At 44.1% G+C, this 22,754-nt stretch overlaps 1 protein-coding gene across 4 annotated transcripts in view; it reads right to left on the bottom strand.

Annotated features, from left to right (window-relative positions):
- G3BP2 (G3BP stress granule assembly factor 2) overlaps positions 1-22,754 on the bottom strand; it is a 297,094-nt gene that overhangs the window by 272,989 nt on the left and 1,351 nt on the right. The gene's annotated exons all lie outside the window — the stretch shown is intronic.

Below are 22,754 nucleotides of genomic sequence, written 5' to 3' on the forward strand. Positions count from 1 at the left end.
GGCTATACACATGCTTGGGTTGCCAGGGGGCAGATCACACAAACACTCGTCCTCCCTGTCTGAGACCCGATGATTGGCGCCTGCCGGGCAGACTGTCCATAGATGGGGCCCAGGTCGCAACAACACAGCAAAAGCCATTCAGACTGCAAAAGAGGACATTATTGAGCACCAACACAATATGAAGCAGGTGTCCTCACAGCCCACCACCAGTTACGCATGATCTGCGTTGAACACATTCTGTATCGAGCCACACGCCCCCAACGACTGAATCGGTTGACTGAACTAGCTCACTCTCCAGCAGGGCTCAAGAGCAAGTGTCTGGAGCTCCATGTCTTTACTACCACTTATCACATTTGTGTTTTTCCTACTTCTACTTCCCGGTCCCCATCCCCCTCACTGGGCTTTTCGGTCAAAGGACTGGTGGTTCCTCACACTTCTCCCTTGATGGAGTGGTACATCAGGTTGGGCCCTGTTCGACCCTTAAATACCACCACAATTAAAACCTTTTCGGTTTATCTCTATGCCGTTCACCATATCAATAGTGGGGTTTGTGGGGGGTGGCACGGGCTCTCTGCTCATTAAGCTGCGCCAGAATGGGCACGCTTATGTCCAGTGGCTACCTGACCAATATTAAACTATGATACCACAATGTCCCAGGGGTCAACACACCCACCAAACATAGGCAGGGTTGACGCTACCTCCTGCAACAGGATCCAGGTGTAATCTTTTTACAAGAGGCGCATCTGCTCAGAGATGACTGCCCACCCCAGATACCCCTGACAAAGTTGGGCATACACTGACAAACATTGGGAATTGCCATCCTCTTCGAAATGGTCTTATACTCCAAGTTAACCAAAGTAGCTAGAGACCTAGGGGGGGCGGACTATGACCCTAGCGATTGAGAGGGGAAGGAACACTGACTTTCCATAACCCAGTCACTCCTAACAAGACACGTGTCTTTGGAGCGTGTTCAAAGACTAGCTAAGCTCTGCTTAGAGGAACCTCATAGTGGGGGAGACTTTATTTTGGTATGGGACACTGAATTCTACAGGAACATAGCACATTTTCAGGGTACAGGAGCCATGTCCGGACAATACGGAGGGAGCTGGAGGATTCTGGACTGGTTGACGCCCTGCGCTTCCTCCACTCAGATGCAAGAGACTACTCCTATTCCATTTACACCTTTCCTACAACCGCATTGATTACCTGTTCTTTATCCACTCCTCCTGAGAGGCCTGGAATCTGCTTGGATATGAGACATCTCCATACATGACCACACACACACACACATCAAGCTAACTGGGACACATTGTATGGGCACAGCACACAACACTACCCCCTTTATGAAGCTTCAAACTTACCTCACTGAGGAGATTCGCCCCCTGGAATGCACAGACAAGCAACGCCCCGCAATACGCACCAAGCGGCTACCAGCAACCTTGGGGGGCTAAATCCAGGCACACTGGGTTAAAGCTGAGTGATCCCTTCTGACAATTAAACAAAAATATTACGACAGGGGGGGGGGGGGGAACAGACAGTCGGAACCCACCCCTTCACACTCTTCCAGGGCACCAGGGCACTCGCCACAGCTGTCGCCTACGCCCTTGCTCATTGCTTTAGCGGGGAACCCCTGGCTATTCGCCTAAGGCAGACCCAAGCCATCACAGGTAATCCCTTCGGGGTGTAGGAAAGTTCCCCTTTTTGACAGGCTCACCCCCACTTTTTGCCTGGTGAACAAAGGGATTTCAAATTAAAATGCACTGGGTTCCGGTTAACCAGGGTCCTGGTGCTACAGCTCTTTCAACCTGTACAACTGTTTTCTGCAATTGGCAAAACCTTTAGCACCCTCCGTAAGTCCCTAGTAAATGGTACCCTGTAGTGTAGTTCCTATCATCCCAATAGGCTCTGCGCATTGGAATAATACCTACAATAGTAAAGGCCTAGACCAGACGTTAACTAGGTCTACTACTGTCGATATTAGACTTAAAGTTTTGGGTTTGCCAGCTTAGCTCAGAGTTCACTAGAAACTTTCTCGAATGTTCAGGAAAGAATTAACTCCCCTGATTAAACAAGAAGGGATTTAGTTTCTGACAACCATAGAACATGACAACTTTGCTCTCCCCTAATCAAGAGTAAATCTCGAGAGTCGTGTGAACAAAAGGCAATTTATTTTACTCAGTCAGTACGTGCATTCTTAGTCTCATCAGATTGTAGAGAAAAGGAAGAGACGGGCGTGTTCAATAAAAAGGTGTTATTTATTGATCAGTCTCTTTTCTCATACAAGAGAAATGGATCGATATTATTGCAATACTTATAGCTAAGTAAAGTGCATACATTAAAAGCAGAAGTATAAAATAATACTGTAAAAACATTGATATGGTTTCTAAGCCATAAGATGTTTTAAAATGAAATAAAATATATTACATACACATATACATTTGACTAAACGTATCAACTGGTGTTTCTAAATACGCCTACCCCGTGTACCTGACCTAAGCCTAATACGTGGGCGGGAATAGAAAGTTACAGTTTAAGTTAAGTTTGTTTTTGCCAAGTGAATAACTAAAGAATTCTCTGTGAGGGGTTATTCAGTTCTGTACCTGGAAGTTAGGATGAATGAGGGATGGTATCTCTTTCTCTGGTCTCGATATTCCAGGCTGCCTGCGAGGGCTACCCGGAAACGCCGGTGCTGGATTTCTCGGCAGGAGAAAGCAGCGCGTCTCTCAGCGCGTCAGGAAGGCGGGGCTGCGCCAGCGGGGTCTGCTCTGCTCTTCGGCAAGTATGGCTGCTCCGTCTCGTCACCACCGCGTGTGTTTGCATAGGGCAATATCGGTAATATTTATACCTTTAAGGTGCCGAGATTGACGTAAGGATGGACATAGATACGTCAATAAGGATGTCATACGACTTGCTCGTTAGCACATTCTTTTGCTGAAGTTCTCGGTGAAATCAAAACAATGGCCGCAGGGTTTTGCCCAGGTTGTCATAGGTTTGATTTGTTATGAGAACTCCGTATGCCTTATCAGGGGCTGGAGGAATATCGCTTGTCTAATTAGATCACAAGCGTTATGACCTAATCAGATAACACGTTCCTGTGCCGTAGTGTGACTGCGTCAGATAACGGTATCTGCATCATGGGGGTTTTCTGCCTCATGGGCTGACTGCTAGTTAACTTGTTGGTTTGTTTTAACCAGAATAGGGTCAGGAATAGGGGGATCGATTCAGAACCTATAGGAATACATCACACCCACTCCACGCTAACTATGGTCATATTTACTAATCTACGCATAGTAAAACATAGTACAACATACTATAGAGTATTGTGTATACCTTACCACCCCAAAATACATAAATGCATTTTGAAATTTTTCAAACATACGGAAAAATTGCAGTCATATATATTGTATGCACTCAAGCTGTAGAATAATGCCAAAGTAATCACATATTTGTATACATTATTGCTATTTGGTATATGAGAATTTACACATGAAATGGCTCTGAATACAGAAAAAAAGGTCGAGACCATTCCATCACAGAATAAAATATATATGAACATACCAGCGGGCAGCTAATGTCTATAAGCTATCTAAAATTTTAGAAACCTTAGTTCTTTAAGAATAGTTCCTACTTTAAGCAGAAGACAGTGTCCCGAAAAATATGCAAAAATATTTTGGGGCTGTTGAAAAATTGCTGTCCGTGAACTGGAGGGAAAATTGTTCATGTGACTATTTTTAAAGTTGAAGGCCGAATTCAGGGAACGCCGTGTGCGAGCTTGCTCAAAAGTCTCTATTTCTGCTCTGGTGAGAACATCATATCATTTAGGCTTTCGAAAAAGCTGTCAACAGCTTCCTGGGAGAGTTCCACTAACTCGGAAATAGGTGTAATCATGCATTTGTGCGCATGATTGTCTCCATTGACATTCTGATTCGCATTGCTGACAGAAGGTCGTACCTGTTCGATGCTGCTTTCATCTTGAACTTCACTACCCATCAATCGTAGTGGTGACGCTTCCACGAATGCCGTCATCAGGATTGGTAGCCTTTGAGGGCAGCACAAAGCATGAACCTTGATCGGGCTCAACAATGTTTCTGCATCCATTGGCGCATCCGATTGTAGCGTCAGACAGGTGTCTAACACGCATTCTTCTCCGCATAGCAGACACCTTAGTACAGGTAAAACACGTCGTTGCCACATTGGTCGAAATGATAGAAACCAAGTCATGTTCAGGTCTCTAAGCCGGGAGAGTCCCAGGATTTTTGATATCCGGTCCCGGTATCCAATGGCTAGGATTGTTTCTTCCCTTGTCGCAAGAGTTTTGTCTGTGACATGGGTTGCCATAACGAAAAATAAGGACTAAGAATAGGATTCCTGCAATTAGTCCCAAGATCAGGGGAAGTCCGCCAAAAATCGAATGGACGAAATCTGGAAAAATACCCAGTATGGCTTTGAATGGCGTTAATGCCATCGAAAATACTGTCTTAAATACCTTTGAGACCCCATTGGTATCAGAAATATTTAAGATTTCATTAAGGATTTCCGCGAAATGTATGGGGGAATTAGTTGATAACAATGAATGTATCTCTGCAGTCGTCCTTGCGACTTGTAGATCATATGTTTCTTTTGATGACGAGAGCCTGGTAGGCGTCTGAAGAAGCACTGTTTTCATTCTGCTTAAAGTATCTATTCGAATAGAAGTAATTTTCAAGTTGGGCCATGCCCTTGCCTCCCTGTCTGGAAAGGAGCTGGGGAACAATGAGCGTCCACAGCACTTGACCTTCGCAGTCGTAGTTACTAGATAAGGAGTCCCGGGCATAAGACTACAACATCTGCGGTCTACAATTAGAATGTAACTCCCATTATAGAGTCTTTGAAAGAATGGTTCTATCTCAGTTGCAGGTGCGCCTTGCTGGTGACATGAAAGGTTGTATGAATTCCCTTCACAGGCTCCATGCAAACTAATTCCGTTACACAGAAGCGTGCCGCTTAGTGACATCGCACAATTATTGCCACTAAGAAACACTTTCTGTCCTTTATTACTGACACATGCATGTGAATAGGGCAGGTTCCATGTTGTTTTAATGTACCCCTTTCCCAATGTCTCGTACATGCCAGCCTGTATATATTTTTGGCAGTATTGAAACCTGAAGGTTGAGATTGGAATATTTATTATCCCATGTATTATCCATTCACTGACAGGTCGTTCTGACATTGTCACTGGTAATCTTTCGAGTTTTTCAATGCTCAAGATTTTATAATCAGCACCCTTTTGTGCCATACTGATTTGTCTATCAGTAAGGTTAAAGATTTGGAATAGTGACGTTGTGTTGATTAAACGCCAAGGCACATAGCCTGAACGCAGATTTTGTAACGTCCAGCCAAGCTGTACAATAGAACGCAACTGAGACTGACCGTGTTGTAGCAACAGTAAGTCTTGCGATAATATGTCGATTGCTGAAGACACAATGCTGTCCAAAGAAAAAATTCTGGAAGACAGAGTCATTAACCCATTGTCCACTACAGAAAGTGATTTTTCCAAATTAATACGGTCAATTTCCCGTATTCTCTCTGCTGTTTCAATTTGAGTAACCTTCCAGGCCTCATTGTATGCTGCATATACAGAGGCTGCTATGAAACGTTTTTGACGCGGTTTGCGTGGTCCCATTATGAAATCACGCAAGTCAGCACCATCAGTAAGTAAAGTTAGGTGTTGCTTAATTTCTGCCAGTGTGGAAGTTTGTAGCCATTGAAGGCATAATTTGCCCACACTGTAGGTGGTTATTATTCCTGGGTGATGTCTTTGGGAATATCTAGGGTCTGGCCTGGTCATTTTGAACCCCTGTGTTTTGTTCAGGAATCTGTCTTGACAGTTATTAGTATCTGTGGGCCAGATCAACCACTGTTTCCAATCTGGATGTGTTCTGTTTTGATTTAATATATGGTTTACGTCTATCTCATCATCTGTATCAGAGCTATTGCTGAACATCGTTGGATTTGGAATAGACGGTTTATTTAAGTCTTTAATTTTGGCTAGGCCAAGACAGGTGGTTTGTTGAACAGTGTCATTTAAAAATATAATTTGTTCTGGGATCATGCAGGCTCTAAACATAGATTCTATACCCTGTACTTGCCATTCTCTTGTACCCCAAACACTTTTCAATTCAACATTTTTGTCCCAATAATCAAAACCAAAAGTATTCATTTTTTCAAAGAATGAGTCTGAATATATCAATTTTGTGTTTGTTATCATGGTCTTAGTTCCTGTCTTGTTTGACAATTTGAAATAAAATGCTTCAGCATTACTTGTGTTAAAACCTGAAAAGTATGAATATTTGTCATAAACGGTTCTTGAGCTTCCTTTTGGAGGGGTTGCACAATGTTCCCATTGATTATAATTTAAAACATTTCTTGGTTGTGCAGATTTATGTAGAAAATGGTTACCATAGTGGTTATAGCAATACATACTATCATAATTTGTAGAACCCTGCAAATAATCATGTTTGGTAAACTTAGCAGACATTACTAAGTCAGACATCATATTATTAATGCTTTCGAAGTCCCAATCATCAGCAAATGAGTTTGGTTTTACAAAGTCACTCAATGAGATCTTGATTTGGTGTGGATATTTCAGGATTTCGACCGGACCATAAATTTCGTAGTCAGTGTTGTCCCATGCTACCCCACCCGGTATAGGATTGGCTGTGAAGTTGACTGAAGAAAGTTCTCTTTTCTCGACGTGTGAAGATGTGTGTGGTTTGAGGATCAAGTTGATTTTCTGACTTGCTGTGTCCATTTTAGCATATTTTCCCTCAATGAAGCGTCCCAAAGTTAGTATCATGATGAGCCAAAGTATGAGGATAAATGCACCAAAACCCACCCAAAATTAAATCCATGGAGAAATCAGATATGTTTCCTTTAGTTGTTTCAAAAGTTCTTTAGCTTTATCTTTAAAGGTTTTTGATGATGGCTGTGTCTTTGATTCACTGAAGCCTTCAGAGGAATCATCGAAGTTTATGAAGTAGCCGGATGCTGTTCTGTCAATTGTCCCAATTGGTTCAGGATTTCTGTTTCTTGCATTTTCACTTGGTACTTCATTGTAGATTGGTGTGTCTTTGCTAAATGTTTTTATTTGGGTTTTAAGAGGTCTGAGTTCTATTGCATTGTTGCATAGTCCTTGTTGTTCTTCTGTAGGCGTTTCGAATGTGATGAGCCTCTTTGTTAAGACCTCTGTACTGGTAGCAAACCTTGGTGTTCTGCTACTTATTGGGAGTCCACTTGGCCTACTGTTTGTTATCGGCCACATGATTGTGGTTTTACCAGGTCGATGGATACAACTCGGTGCTCCTTTTTACCAGCAAGTGGCGGTAGTACAACTGATCTTGTCCCGTTGACAGACAAGACAGGAACTGCTTTTCTGTAAGAAGGCCCAAATTCCTTCTTTACCGCGATCTTTTCCCTGACTAGATCCCCGACTTTTGGAATCCAGACAGGTCTTGCTGGGACAGGTGGTGGTTCTTCAGTGGTTGTTGGCTGTTTCAACTTTATGTTGCTCAGGTCTTTTCTTGTTTTGTTTAAGTCCTGCAAAATAGCCAAACGGTCTTTGATATCAAAGCTTTTTTCTTTCACCACTGAAGTCTGACTATCAATGTCAGAGATCATCATCCTAGTTCCAAATAATAATTCGTACGCACTGAATCCCTTCAGAGAATTTCTTGGCAAGTTATTTAGACTACGTTGGACACTTATTAGATGTTTGACCCACCCAGCTCCCGAACCTAATATCCTTTCCGTTATAGATTGCTTTATGCCTTGGTTTTTTCTTTACACCATCCCGTACCCTCAGGAAGGAAGTGAGAAGATTCCCGCTGGGCTATGCTCATTTGGTCATGTTTCCCCTCAGGCTGGAGGGCTAGAGTGAAGACAATGGTCAAACGTAGCATGCTCTTAGCGTATATGCCATTTAGACTCGCAAATCTTTGTATAACAGTCCAGACGTCAGCCGAGTGCTGGTGATCTACATTATAAGTGGAAACTAGCCTGTATATGTTAATCGCAACCCTTCCTTTTTACTCTTGATTTTTCCTGGAGTAAACCGACGAGGTATTAAACTGTTTCTCTCCCCACTGCGATCTCTGTTGCAGTTTGGGCAGTTTTTTACAAACATGGTGTGACGCAGGCTCATGCCTGGCCACCAGTACCGTGATTGTAATTCTTCCAGAGAATCTTTTAGTTTGAGGTGTCTGAGACCCTCGCCCATATGTGCGTCTGCGATTAACAAGTTTCTCCTGTCCATGTTTGGAATCACTCTATCCCCCACTCCAGGGATTCGAGCAAAAGGGACGGAGTTTGCATCGATTATGTATGTATAATTGAGTGGATAGTTGATCGGTAACGCTGAGCAGTCGCTTTTTGATGACGTTTTCACCGCCAGCACTGTTTCACCGTCAATGTATTTTAATGTACGCTTTTTTCGAACTACGGGAGCCGGTTTAGTGGCTGCCGTTGTGGCTGTTTCAGCCAATGAATTCCCTGCAACGTGAACGCCATCACGCTGATGACTCAGTGAGTGTGTCACGTGAGTCTTTGGTAGTTCTTTTTGTAAAAGAGCTATTTGTTCCCAGAGCAGTTTTTGCTTCATTGGTGCATCTGTGTCATCTTTGTAATCGTTTTGAATCCATGTCTGCAAATCCTTGTTATATGATTTGACGCAGTAATATGAATCTGACACTATAAGTGTCGGGAATTCGCGATCCGCATTATCTAGCGCCATTTTCAATGCTATTATTTCAGTCTGTTGTTCTGAATTAGTTTCAACTGAGTGCGTTTTTGTTAATAGAGGTCTTAGTTTACCTCCCCGCCACACTTCTTTTGTAATCCCACATGTGGGGTTGTATGCTTGTTCTCCCCAAACGGGGGGTTGAGCATGTCCGTCTGTATAGATTACACAGGCGTAGTGTCGTAAAGGCAGAATGTCGATTGGCAGAGGGAATGTTCTTTCATATTCTAGATTTTTTAACTCTTCTAGTTCTGGATCAAAGTAGTAGTATACTTTGTCCGTCGTGATTGAATTCACCCATTGTATCCATTCCGGATTCAATGTTGTTGTTGGTAAATTACACGGTGTTGTTAATGCCTCAAAGGCTGATTCAGCTGTTGACTGTGATGTGTCTACCGTCCGCTTGATCTTTTTCTGTAGCTATTGCGGTTTGAACTGCATGAACAATTTTTTCTTCAATGCTGAATTTCTGTTCAGCTTTAGTGTACAAGTGTGATTTGAATGCAATTGGTACCTTTTCTCCCTCATTAGAGGTCAGGTATGTGAATCCGCATCTCCCTGGGATGACTCGAATCACAAGATTGCGTGTGTTACTACGTGTTTCTAATTTTGTTTTAATTAGCATGTCTGTTTGTAAGGATCTCAAAATTTCTGTGTGTATTTGAGTCCAATTGGATTTTTTTAAATCTGGTTTTATCAGATCATAAAGGGGTTTGACCCTTTCTGCGTAATTTGCAATGTATGTTCTTCCGAAATTTAGGAAGCCTAGAATTGACTGAAGATTTTTTAGTGTTCTAGGTGCTTGGATTACGGCACATTTCTCTAGGAAATTGTCAGCCAGGCTTTTGCCTTCACTTGATAATTCATATCCTAAGAACAGGACTGTCAGATGGGCAATTCTGGATTTTTTAAAGTTGAATTTGTAACCCTGTGCTGCGAACCCAAGTATTATGGTGTTCACTCTCTTCAAGTGAGTATCCAAGTCATCATCTGTTAAGTATATGTCATCGACATAAGATAATGCTTCATCATCATATATTTGTAGTAGTTCTGTTACTCTCGCTGAGAATACTCCCGGGCTGTTCTTGTACCCCTGGGCTAACCTACAGAATTGTTTTTGCGTGCCATTTATTGAGAATGCAGTTAAATATCTGCTCTCTGGTGCTATGTTTTGACAAAAGAATCCATTAGAGATGTCTAATGTTGTTTTGTATTTTTTGCGCACTATGTTATTCATTAGTGCAGCACTATGTGAGTTTTGCACTGCAAAAGTTTTGCAACATGTGTTAAGGTGTCGGTAATCCAAAACTAGACGATATGAATTGTCTGGTTTGGAGACCGGAAACAAAGGGTTGTTCATTTGTGAGGTGCAAGTTTCAATCACCCCCTGGTATTCTAGCTGATCTAGTATTTCTTTTACCTGTTTTTTAGCTTCTTGCTTAATTGGGTACTGCCTTTGTGCAGTAGGTTGTGATTTTAACTGGATTTTGTGAGGAGGAGAGTCCTCATCCCATCCCACGTGATTTTTATATAAAGCAGGAGCTAGAGCTACTGCCCACTTTCTGGCAAGTGTGTATTTTTTATGAATTGGGATATGATTTGAGAAGGCAGGCATAATTACTTCTTCGCCATGAGGGCAATCCCTGGCAAACTCTGGTGGCCAGTCTTTTTCAGCTAGAAGGATATCATAGCCCTTGGAGAGATTATCCCAAAATAGTCTCCTTATTTTTCTAGTCTTATCCCCCTCTATACGTAATGTTATTTCGTATATTTTGTGGGGTATGCTAACTCTGGTGTCCGCAGTTTCCACTTGAAGATATTCATTCGTGTCCACTGTCTCCAGATGATTCATAAGGACTTTGCGAGCTATGCTCACTTCTGCTGCGCTGTCTAGCATTGTCTGAGCCCATTCCCCGTTTTTCAGTTGTGTCCTCAGTATTCTCTGCATTGTTAACTACCTTGATACTGGCTACCTTCTTTTTTGGAAATTGTAATTTCTTTTTTAGCTGAGCAGGTTCCTTGTCTTTGGACTTGGTGTGCTCTTCTCTTTGTTCTGATCGTCCTCTTCTTTCCGATTTCTGCGAGGAAGTCTGAAAAGATTGAGAGGGACGTGTATCAATGTCTTGATATCTATCAGGTTTCTTTATATTATCCCTATTTCTAAGGTTATATCTTTTCCCAGAGGGGTCACTCTGAGGTGACCTGTGTCTTTGGTTCGGAGATTTCTCTCTTCGCCTAGGAGACCTTCCTCTGGACTGGAATTTCTTTTCTTTAGGATTGGATTGTTTGTTTCCATCCCAGTTCTTTTTCTGTGAATTTGAATTATTATTAAAAAATATTTTTTCAGGACTTTCAATCAGTTGTGGTTTTACTGGTATTCCACCTAAACTATCCCTACCTAGTTCCTCATAGGATTTTTCTATGATTCTGGCAATTTCAGCTGGTTGGTCTGCTATATCTGTCTCTTTTAACCTCTGGCGGATCGCCACGTTAGCTGCTTCTCCCTTTATGTTGGCTAATAATATAGCCGAGACCTGCTTGAAGTCTTTTAGTAATTTCATACCAAGAGTTAAAGCGGGCTCTGGACCATATTCGTCTTGAATTTGTTTTAGCACATCTGGTACCGAAATGGATGGAACACCGTGCGTTTTTGTGTAGATGGAAGCAAAGACTGTACCCCAAGTGTCACAGTCCTCAATGTGTGGTGCGATTCCCATTGGAAGACAGATAGTCAGAATCCTGTGTTTTTCTAGCGGGGTGGTGTCTGGAAACACCGCCTCTATTTGGGTAATTTTCTGTGCCAACCAGAATGGTATTTGTTCCCGTTTTGCGGGTACTTTACCTAGGCAGGATTGCATGTTCTGTGGTGTAATTTTATTTGTGTTCCCCTGGTGAGGAGTCAGCTGTGGAATTTTAATCGCTGGCTGAATTGTTGAAGTCCGCATCACATATTGGACTAATTGTCTGTGTATTTTTATTAATTGTTTTAGCTTTGTTAACAGCTCTGCTGTAGACATCCCGCCGATGTCTGGATGTGGTGTGTATCCGGCTAGGACCGGCCACGTTGCTCCTGGTCTACCTAAAGGACCGAGCCTGGTGATGTGATTGTTATGTTTTAGGGCGCCATTAAATAAGAGCAAATGCTCTTGAAATTTAAGTGGTACTTCCACCTCCTCGAAAGGAGTGTACATTTCAGGAGGTTCCTCTATTTTGTAATAGTGGAAGTACTTTGTTACAGGATTTGCTGCTGGAAAATTTATCCATGAATAGTATACCTCTGTCTGCCGATATTCGTGTGCCTTAATTACGAATATGACTGTGCCACCTCTAGGTGTCAGTCCATTTTCTATAAGTTTTATGGTTATAGATTTTCTTTTGATGACCGGGATGAGTATTATATCCGGGTCTGCGTCTTGCATAGTAGCATCAGCTGCTGCGAGTTCAGTTGCTATTCTAACTGTCTCTCTTTCATCTTCACTGTCCATTTTACCGACAGGAAGGTTATTTCTTTTGTTTGCAGATCAGGTTTCTTATGGAAACAAAGATTAGATGCACAATATTTTGGAACAGTTTATCCTTCAACGTTGACTAAACCAAGAACCATACATAGGAGTTCCCTCCTGCGAGGTTTTGGAGGATATTACCTTTCCCCACTCCAGACGTCTTTGGAGTATTATGGGGAAAAAGGGGTCTGAGTGAGAGAGCACGACTGAGTTACTCTAAATGTCTTACGTTAGTTTTATCGCCCTTTCCAAACGCGTTGGGCGCCATGTAGTGTAGTTCCTATCAACCCAATAGGCTCTGCGCATTGGAATAATACCTACAATAGTAAAGGCCTAGACCAGACGTTAACTAGGTCTACTACTGTCGATATTAGACTTAAAGTTTTGGGTTTGCCAGCTTAGCTCAGAGTTCACTAGAAACTTTCTCGAATGTTCAGGAAAGAATTAACTCCCCTGATTAGATAAGAAGGGATTTAGTTTCTGACAACCATAGAACATGACAACTTTGCTCTCCCCTAATCAAGAGTATATCTCGAGAGTCGTGTGAACAAAAGGCAATTTATTTTACTCAGTCAGTACGTGCATTCTTAGTCTCATCAGATTGTAGAGAAAAGGAAGAGACGGGCGTGTTCAATAAAAAGGTGTTATTTATTGATCAGTCTCTTTTCTCATACAAGAGAAATGGATCGATATTATTGCAATACTTATAGCTAAGTAAAGTGCATACATTAAAAGCAGAAGTATAAAATAATACTGTAAAAACATTTATATGGTTTCTAAGCCATAAGATGTTTTAAAATGAAATAAAATATATTACATACACATATACATTTGACTAAACGTACTCAACTGGTGTTTCTAAATACGCCTACCCCGTGTACCTGACCTAAGCCTAATACGTGGGCGGGAATAGAAAGTTACAGTTTAAGTTAAGTTTGTTTTTGCCAAGTGAATAACTAAAGAATTCTCTGTGAGGGGTTATTCAGTTCTGTACCTGGAAGTTAGGATGAATGAGGGATGGTATCTCTCTCTCTGGTCTCGATATTCCAGGCTGCCTGCGAGGGCTACCCGGAAACGCCGGTGCTGGATTTCTCGGCAGGAGAAAGCAGCGCGTCTCTCAGCGCGTCAGGAAGGCGGGGCTGCGCCAGCGGGGTCTGCTCTGCTCTTCGGCAAGTATGGCTGCTCCGTCTCGTCACCACCGAGTGTGTTTGCATAGGGCAATATCGGTAATATTTATACCTTTAAGGTGCCGAGATTGACGTAAGGATGGACATAGATACGTCAATAAGGATGTCATACGACTTGCTCGTTAGCACATTCTTTTGCTGAAGTTCTCGGTGAAATCAAAACAATGGCCGCAGGGTTTTGCCCAGGTTGTCATAGGTTTGATTTGTTATGAGAACTCCGTATGCCTTATCAGGGGCTGGAGGAATATCGCTTGTCTAATTAGATCGCAAGCGTTATGACCTAATCAGATAACACGTTCCTGTGCCGTAGTGTGACTGCGTCAGATAACGGTATCTGCATCATGGGGGTTTTCTGCCTCATGGGCTGACTGCTAGTTAACTTGTTGGTTTGTTTTAACCAGAATAGGGTCAGGAATAGGGGGATCGATTCAGAACCTATAGGAATACATCACAACCCCTGCTATCTAGGGCCGGATGTACTAAAAAGGGGTCCTCAGGGAAGCAGCATGATTGTGCCACCTTAAGGAGCCCTCGCCAAACACATGCAGGGCTGCTATCGCAGGCTGCGTTTCTCAGTGCAGACCAAAGTGAAAACAACATGTCACATCCCTGTGTGCCATGTCCACTGCCATTCGTGTAATATTTGTATGCCACCCCTACAGCAGGCCTAACTAAGGCAGGCTGCTGAATATTACATGTGAGGGCATATCTCATGTACTGGTCAGTCCTAACACTGCCAGTACAAGTGACGAGGGAAGCCATTTTAGAACATGTGCTGGACACTGGTAAAAACGAGTTCCCCAGCTAATGAATGCTTCAATGAAAATAAGGATGTTCGGTATGAAACATCTCATATTGGTAAACCCACATTGATGCCATTGCTGGATTTACCGATACGTACACCCAGAGGGCCCCCTGAAAACTAGACGTTCCCCCTGAACATCTACCAGGCTCTGGTGTGTTTTCTCACTGGTTTCTGTCAGCCTGCCATCTGATATGCTGTTCTGACCTCCTAGGGTGAGAACATTTGCTCTTAGCAGACCTAGAACAAAAGCCTTTCCGGGAAGAGGGTAAAATACCTCCGCCACATTTGGAATGCCAATCTGGCTCCCCTCACAGGAGAGGAAGTCACCCCCCCCCAGCCAGAGTCCCCGTAGCACCTGGTCAGACAGGAAAATTAGCTAGTCAGGTAGGCGTGCCTCCTCCAGGCTAGTACCACGCCTAAGGTGGGCTACTGTGAGGTGAACATGATCAGTAGCCCATTGGTTTCCACCTCACGTCCTCCGGTGCCCCATAACTCAGGATTTAGGGACGCCCTTGGAACCCGAAGAAGCAGATCCTGATGGCCTAAGAAGAGAGAGGACAACAAAAAGCAACAAAAGCTGAGAAGAGAGAAGCAACAGCTGACCTGGTACTCACCCATGCCGGCCTGTCTGCATCCCTCTTCAACTGCCCCAAAGTCGACTCATCCTGCAGCTGTGACTCCAGAAAATTGGGAGGACTGCCTGCCTTCGAAAAAGACTCAAGACTTCCTATGAACAGACTACTAGTTCTAAAGAATCTAAAAAAAAAAATTTTTTTAAAGAGCCGACTCCAAGGCCTCCTGAAAACCGACACCCAAAGCCAGCACTGCACACATCGGCTCTGGCCCCGATTGAAGTGGGCCACCAGTGCCAACAAAGTTCCCCAGCCCTCCAGAGCTGGAGTCGACCGCGGTTTCACCTCTCCTGGACTCCCCAATGTTGCCTCCAGCCTCTGCACGCAGGGCCACTAAACTACGATTGCTCTGGTGAGGAAAACCCCGACGCCCAAGGACACCCCTGCACTCGCCGACCTCGGATAAGAAGACCAAAAGGTGTCCCCCTGTCCGCAAGCATTGAAAGGCCTGAGCCCACTTGCAGATTCAGCCAGGCTAGTTTCCTAGCCAGAGCCTACAGTCTTTTTACAGGGACTGATCACGGTTGAAATGCATTGGGCTACTGACGCGGACAGCTCATTGTCTTAGCTTGGAAATCTACTGCCCCTCCCATAGCTTTGAAATACCACAACAATTCAGAAACTGACCCATAAGCTCTCTTTTTCGGACAAAGTTCACGTCTCTGCTAGCCCCTAAATTAACTAAATGTACCGGATAGAATCTCTGTTTTTTTCCGCTCAGACTTCGTGCCCTCTAACTGTCTGACTAGGATTGGAGGTGGTTTTGAGGGAAGCCAGTCTTTACTGATGGATCATGTCGCAGAGAGTGCTGTTGGTCCTGGAGATGCTCCCACGCACTCCTTTCTATGTTAGCATTGCTTCTTTTGCATCACAGCGGGAGACTTGTTCACCAAGTTTCAACTTATTATCCACCCCGCATGACAATGTTGGGCGGTTTGTCTTTTGTTCTTAAACCAAGGCACAGGTGTGAGGGGGTTCCATAATTCTTTCTGATGCTTAGATGGCTCCTCACTCACGACTGTGGCAGAGTAGAAAGTAAGGGTCCCCACTCCTCTACCTCTTAGATAGGAATTATATGGAACAGGTTTCTTCCAATTCTTTTTTAGCGGCGTTCACCATGATACCCATGAATGGCATACTTTATCAGCGACCTATCTAGCCATTAGCTTGCTATGTGACTACTTCTGCTGTGGCGCTTCCTTAATATTGTATACAGCACTGTTGTATGACGTTACAGTGCATGCTTTTACCCCGCATGCCGCTACAATACAATTTTTTCCCCCAACTTTCTGTTGGGGTGCGCTGGAGTTTAGAATAGTATCATTTAATATTCCAACTCCAGTTTGTGCAACAGTAGGAAAGGTGTTGGGAGTTAAATCCAACCCCTTATACCCTCCTACAGCAAGCATTTTCGCTGCAATGGCATGCGGGGTAAAAGAATGCATTGTAATGCATGCGTTGTAACGGTTGTTTCCCATCCGCCAATGTATCGACATTTGTAACTTGTAAAAATTTGGCATGTTGTTGTAATACTTTGTGAAAACGCAAAGAAATCTTGAAAGAAAAGAAGGCATCAGACCAGATATGATTTACAAAAATTGGAGACCCATATTAGGTCGGTGGAGTCACTCTATGGCAATTCCATCAACAACATCTACAACCGTGGTGGCGAAGGATGTTGTTCGCACATGCCTAGTTTGCTCAGCCAGCCTAAAAGCTGATAGGATTTTCCACTGCATGGTTACCAGACATTTGGTCAATAATATCTAACAAAAGAAAGCGTGCACAGTTTAATGGCTGGTGGCATCGACAACAGTATAAAGCTACCATAGAATTAAAAAACCTTCCTTCAAGACTTTGCCCACAAGTAAGCACTTTCACCACACATAAGTGAAATAAGCAGCCTATAAAATAATCCTTGTACAGATGTACCAAGTACTGCAACACAAAGGCATCTAAAAAAGGAAATCTGAATCGCTATCATGCAAAACAAATGTAGCTGTCGCACAAGCAGTCAGACAGTAATACCCACGACTGTATGCAGCAAGTTGAGAGATAAGAGACCCATGGTGCCCCACCCCAATGCCCTTTTCGGGAGCAGATCACCCTGCCTTAAAACACAGCAATGTTATTATACTGAAAAGAGTGCATAGCTTTCTTTAGCAATAACTCCTAAGTTCCGCTTTACTGTTTTTCAGACAGGGGATGACATCCGTCATAATTCAGATGACATGAGTTTATGATTCATTTGTACTTATAATTATATGCTAAACCATATATACACTCCAACAACTAGCATGACCTGTTGGGGCCTACCCTTTTCCTAATACAGCCTATTTGATTTTCCCTCTTACAAGATATTTACCTATATAAATGTCATGAGCCACGAATACATGACACTGTATTGCTTTCAGTGGACGTAAAACCTTGCCTTCCTCACATTTATGACTAACCTGTTTACTAAGTACATCAGAGATCCCCACTCTTCATCCACTGAGATACGGCAATAGGAATTCTCCATTTAAGTAAGGCAGCCAATACTTTGATCAACCAAGCGTGCAGTGTTCACCAGAATTACTATCACAACATGGGTTACCATTGTGAACATGATGATATGAAGGCTTTTCTATGGACTTAAATATCCATGCTCCGTATTTTAGACCTTGACCCCATACAGATTCTCACCACTTTGAAATCTGTGGCTGCTTCTATAAGGATCAACGAACTCACCTCTTGGAGGTACATTTTTCCTCAAAGTTTTCTATCCTACATATCAAAGAACGACCACGTCCTGATGAAGGCACCTCTCCACTCACTGGAGGGTGCTACATGGGCAGAAATATGTTGATTTACTCGTATCATATAAGCCAGTGCTGGGAGGGGCCTCGCGGTGAAGCATGCCACCTGACAAATGGGTGAGGGACTTCCATCCACAGTATAGGAGTACCTATGGCTCTTAACTCATACAAAATATTACTCTTGGCAAACAGCAATTTTTAGTGCATATTATATGCGTTGGGAGGACGTATACCCATTGCCTTACCCGCCCCACTCTTTTGTGATCATACTGTCAATATTACCATCAATTACTTTTTAGGTTTGACCTATAAATGGTGCTTACGCCATTTATGGCAAAACTACTGATGTGTGTGTGTATATATATATATATATATATATATATATATATATATATATATATATATACACACACACACACACACACACACACACACACACACCTAAACAGAATGGGAGAAAAAGGCGAACCCCCTTTCTGTCAGCGGTTACTCACTCTAGAATATCAAACAGCATATGAAAGAGCAGACAGATGGATCAGCTCCCTCGTCCGTCACGGTCTATTGCAACACGTTCAGGGCCAGCCTGCAGGATTTGATATCTGACTTGTGAACCACAGTCAGTGACTACATTGTGCCCGTTAACTTGGGACTTCAAGAGGCACAGGAATCACTGTACAGGTTTCTCTGCTGCTCGCACTTTGTTTTGAATACCTTGACTGTGCTGCAACATAAGTTTGCTGCTGTTGAAATCCAGTCAAGTAAGAAGGAGCACTAGAAGGATCGCTAGAAATTAAATTTTTCTCCCATAGGAGATCTCCGGTCATCGTTATACTATCAGTGCATGCTCTATTGCGCGGTGCCTCCTGGTCCAGTCTCCTTCAATTATCTCCTAAAGCATGCTCTATTGAGCAGCCATTACCTCCTCGTCCTGTCTCCCCGTCCCATTCCTTATACGTGAGCAGCTAGTCTGCTCCACAGAAACCCCTACCGAGCTGAGCTGTTTGCACTCCCCCCTATGATGATGTCACCATCACGTGACTATATAGGGGGAAGTGCATCAAATCAACATCCTGTTCTTTTTTTTCTGCGATCCTGTGACCGCGTTCCTGGCTGTGCTGTTCGGTGTTCTCTCGAAGGTGAGTTCCCTGCGGTTTTGTGATGTGGTCGGCGGCGTGCTTTAGCGGCCGCCTTTTCTTTTCGCGCTTTTGCTTCCCCCGCGTTGCCTCTTGTATTGGGGCTGTTAATTTACACGCGGCTCGCGTTACCGGCCGTTTTTTGTGCTTTTACTCACCGGGCTCTGGTTGGCCTGCTCCAGCGGCTGTCCCTGGGTTTCCTCCGGTCCTTTTTCGCCCTGCTTAGCGGGCTGGGGCTTTGCAGGAGCTGGTGTTGTGGCGCTCCTATTTTTTGTGCATTTGGGGCCGTGTTGGCTGCTGATGGGCTTTTTTATACCGGCCCATTGCCTTACCAGCCACAGGTGTTCGGGCCCTCATCCTGTATATATGGGGTCCTTCTTGGGTGTTTTTGTGTCCTTGTTTTTGCCTGTTGGTGTGGTTTTTGGACTTGTACTTTGATGGATGCTGAGGCTTCTTCTTCTGCGTCCCCTCTGGATGCCCTGCGCCTCCTTGTTGGTGAGGCTGTGGCTGCTGCTTTCCTGGTCTGTCTCCCCGTTGGTGGCTCGCCTTCTGCGGAGTTTCTTGCTTCAGCGTCATGTCTCCCGTTCTCCTGTGCCTCCTTGGGATCTTCCCCTGGTTCTGCGGGCCTTGACGGGTGCTCCTTTCGAGCCTTTGGACTCCGTGGTCCTGAAATTCCTTTCTGCTAAGGTTATTTTCCTGGTGGCCATTACTTCTGGCCAGCGGGTTGGGGAGATTGGGGCGCTGATGGCTTCCCCGCCCTTCTTGCGCTTTTGCGGGGATAAGGTGATTCTCCGTCCGAGTCAGTTCTTTCTCCCTAAGGTGGCGTCTTCCTTTCACTGTCAGGAGGATATTGTTCTCCCTGTGTTTTTTCCGGCTCCTGCCTCTCCTGAGGAGGTGCTCCTCCATTCTTTGGATGTGCTGAGGGCTCTCCGCATCTACTTGGAGTGTACGGCTGCGTTCCGGAAGGTTGATTCCCTCTTTGTCACCTATGCCCTCTCGGGGCTGGGGCTTCGTCCTTCCTTGTCCAATTTGTCTCGGTGGGTCCGGGGTGCTGTGGTTTCCTCTTACGACTCTGCCCACTGTCCTCTGCCTTCCTCTGTTCAGGGTCGGTCGGCCCGGAGCGTGTCGTCCTCCTGGGCTATGTTCAAGGGGGCCTCCTTGAGGGACATTTGCAATGCTGCCACATGGGCTTCTCCCCATACTTTTGTTACCCATTACCGGCTTCAGTTGGGGATGGCGGCCTCGACTGCCTTTGGGGCTCTTGTCCTTTCTGCAGTGCATGATGTTTGAAATGTACTGTTTTCTGTGAATTAAATGGACCGGTTTGTTTTCTCAAACCTGTGTGGTCTGTTTTTGTCTGTCAATCACTGTGTGCTTGGGTATGGGCTCACGTATAAGGAATGGGACGGGGAGACAGGACGAGGAGGTAATGCCCGGTTACTCACCGGTAATATCCATTACTCCGAGTCCTGGTCTCCCCGTCCCATTCCTGAGCCCTTCCCTCCCTCCCTGGTTTGGGTTTTTAGGTCTCGTCCTTTTCCATTGCGAAGCAATGGGAAATGGGGGAGAATTCATGTGCTCCATCGGATAGTCAAACCACCACTTTTTTCCGTGGCGTTTTCTTCGAGTGCACGTACAGGCACGCGCATTTGGCCCATACACTTTCATGGCCATCTGTTCCTGTTCCTAATGGCCCTCCCCCAGCACAGAGCGCGCATCGCGGCCGCACAGCACATCAAAGGGCTTCTCCCAGCGTGTGCTGTGCGGCTTCTCCTCCCCTAATTATGTGGCCGGCCGTACTTGTGTTCCCTGGCCGCTCTTGTATTTAATTAGCAGCTTCTTTTGTAAAGCGCTCTGAAACTTTTGGGTAATGTTTGCGCTATATAAAATCGCATTAAATAAAGTCTACACTCCCACCCGTTCATCTCCCTCCTTCCCCCACCAGTCCGCGCTCTGAAACTTTTGGGTAATGTTTGCGCTATATAAAATCGCATTAAATAAAGTCTACACTCCCACCCGTTCATCTCCCTCCTTCCCCCACCAGTCCGTGCCCGCTTTTGGAGCGAGGAGGTGGACGGTGGCTGCTGGACACTGCGCTTCATGTTTGTTAGGGTATACTTTACAGATTATGCCACAGGAACACAACATATAAAGCTGTGCATGCGTCGCAACCTTGGATTGGTTACTGAAGGTTTTGTCATGTGTTTCGTCAGAAAAGATTTTCACTGAGTGACTTTGCGTGTTCTTTTCATTAAGGAATCTGGAAGTCCTTGATAAGTCGTGTGAGATATTTATACATCTGTAGCTGGAATCACTCCTGGGCGCTGCATTTCTCAAATCAATCTTGCCTATGTCACCCGAGGGCCACTTGTATGCAAGAGGGCTACGGTCAGCTGACCCGCGATTTTAGCCTATTCTGAAAAAAAAGGAAATGCCGCACTGCAATGGTTTACTGGCACAACTTATTCCAAAAGCTTCACTTTTTACAAAGCGCTGTTGAATAATTTACAATCGATATGCTGTGAAAGTGTAAAATTAATAACCTTCTTAACACGCGTTTAAGCCGCTCCGTCATGCTCCAATCACAGCCGATGCCTCAGGTCCTGCGTAAAATGGCCATCCCATAATACACCATGTAGTATGTGCCTGCTGTCTTATTTCAATAAACAACAACCTTGTTTCAATAGTCATGTTCTTATGATCGTCAATGCTCCTTGTTTACTGACTGAGACAATTAACGACTCCGCAAGTACTCTGCACTAGGGGAGGAGGAGCAGGGGAGCCCGCGTCCATGTTTCATTTTATTATTTTCTGTTACTGATTTATTACGAAGCAAATAATGCTCTCTGAACAGACTTTACTTTACTGCTCCTCTTTCTGCTTTCTTGTTCCTCAGAACTGCATGAGAACAAATTGTCAACCAATGGAACATTGAAAAATAGGATTCTCTGTGGTCTACAACTGGGCTAAAAACATTAGCAAAGCTAATAGCTCTACCTAAATAAGGTCCCAAAGGCGAGACCTATTGGCTATGCCAATGCTTGTTGTTTAGGTGATTGTCTGTGTTTTTCATTCTGGGTTTCTTTGGTATTTTCAGGATGTTGATTTGATGCACTTCCCCCTATATAGTCACGTGATGGTGACATCATCATAGGGGGGAGTGCAAACAGCTCAGCTAGGTAGGGGTTTCTGTGGAGCAGACTAGCTGCTCACGTATAAGGAATGGGACGGGGAGACCAGGACTCGGAGTAATGGATATTACCGGTGAGTCACCGGGCATTCCTATCCATTTAACCACTTGGGCTGGAAAAAGCGAGTAGTTATTAGGCCAGAAGGTGTCGCACAAGCACAAAAAGCTTCAAAATGTTAAAGAATTGTAGGAGGGTGTACTGCTTACGGAGGCATAACTAGTTATTACAATCATCAAACAAGAACCCAAAACGTGATTTAATAGACTTATTTGGATCTGGTTGATATTGCAGGTCCATTTGGTCTAAAGAATATGATCACAACACTTGTACAATCACAACGGCACTAACCCACCATACAAACATCGCATTGCTTTCCAAAAATTCTTACTGTGATACATTTCTTAATACCTACAAACAGCAACCTATGCTTCAACATCCAAATCTGTAAATGGCTGCAAAACACGCCCTCACAAGTCAAGTGCCAAGTAAACCACGTCCTCCGTTTCACGAAAAAACACACTGTACCATGACCTACACAGCCGCTCAACTAAAGGAGTTAAAATCATGCCGATGTGATGCCCACCAATAGCGACATGGACGAAAAAAACACCTCTTTGGCAAAATCTACATAATGCGAGAAAATAAGACAGCCCTGAATTTTGCAGACCTTTTAGTGAACGAGTCTACGTAGGAAATCCGCAATCGGCAGCCAGCTGGGTGCAACATGGAAAA

Source organism: Lissotriton helveticus, chromosome 2_1 (assembly GCF_964261635.1).
Source record: "Lissotriton helveticus chromosome 2_1, aLisHel1.1, whole genome shotgun sequence".
Taxonomy (NCBI): Eukaryota; Metazoa; Chordata; class Amphibia; order Caudata; family Salamandridae; genus Lissotriton; species Lissotriton helveticus.